The sequence below is a fragment of the Brassica oleracea genome, chromosome C7, assembly GCF_000695525.1.
Source record: "Brassica oleracea var. oleracea cultivar TO1000 chromosome C7, BOL, whole genome shotgun sequence".
NCBI lineage: Eukaryota > Viridiplantae > Streptophyta > Magnoliopsida > Brassicales > Brassicaceae > Brassica > Brassica oleracea.
Window position 1 is genome coordinate 4,654,174 of NC_027754.1, and position 1,144 is coordinate 4,655,317.

Here is a 1,144-nt window from a genome sequence, read left to right on the forward strand (position 1 = left end):
AATATGATTTAAGACGTCCAAAGAATGTGATCAAATGATACAAAAGCTAGCAGAACTAGATGCCAGACACATTGACCCGAAAAGAAAAGAATGACTAAGTCATACCAGCTTAGCACCACGAATTTGATGTCCTAAGAGACACAGTCAAGTTGCTACAGTGTCTATACAAGATAGACCAATAAGTTTCAAAAGATAAGAAACCTCGGAAAGAAATGAAAGGTGCATAGAATGATACAAATCCGAGTTCAACGGAAACCAGTCCAGATTGAGAGATAAGGATGACCAGCTAAACATCTAAGGTACCAAACCATGTAGTTTGGGACGCCAAATTGCAAGGTAGTAAAGGTCCTGGATAATAAGATCTCAAATCTATTAGATCATGTCTGGAACACTATGGAACTACATAAGAGTGTTAACACCAATGATGTATTTACATATAAGAGAGCTCATAAAAGAAAGTAGCACTTGAGTTTAAAGATATAAAGCAAGGATCATGAACCCACGTAAGAGTACTCATAAAGAATAAAGATCAGATTAATAGAAAACGTGAGGAGTTTAAAGAAGAGATGGGCGTATTGGCCAAATATATAGAAACGTCATCTGATGATATAGACACCAGTGGATAAATGGGTCTTGTGAGGGAAAGAAAATCGTGAGATGTGGAACGTGACCAAGTAGTCAAGAGGTCGTTCACATTACTACTTACAGCATTCAAAGAATGGCTTGTTACACAAGGATACTCATAGAGACCAAAGGAACAAATTATAAGGAAATATGCTCCTATGTGGTGGATGCTACTACACAAATTTGAAATTGATGAAGTCTGGAAACAAAAGAAATAATGATGTAGTAATCAGGTTATTGATCACTGGATAAAGAAAATAAAGGTACCAGAAAGATGAGAAAAGAAGTTCTCAAAGAACAGCATTGTTCCTAAGCTGTTCATGGACTGAAGCAAAAGCAGCTGCATTGAATATGATAAGACTAAGTAAAACTTAGTGAAGGAGTTCGATAAAGAACAATCCAAATAATTCCATATATTCTTATAAAATAAATCCCTTGTGTTTATAATAAATCAGCACTGCAAGTAGGTCATGAGATGCCATCAAAGAAAGTGTGGACTGCGATGTTTTTCAAGTAATAA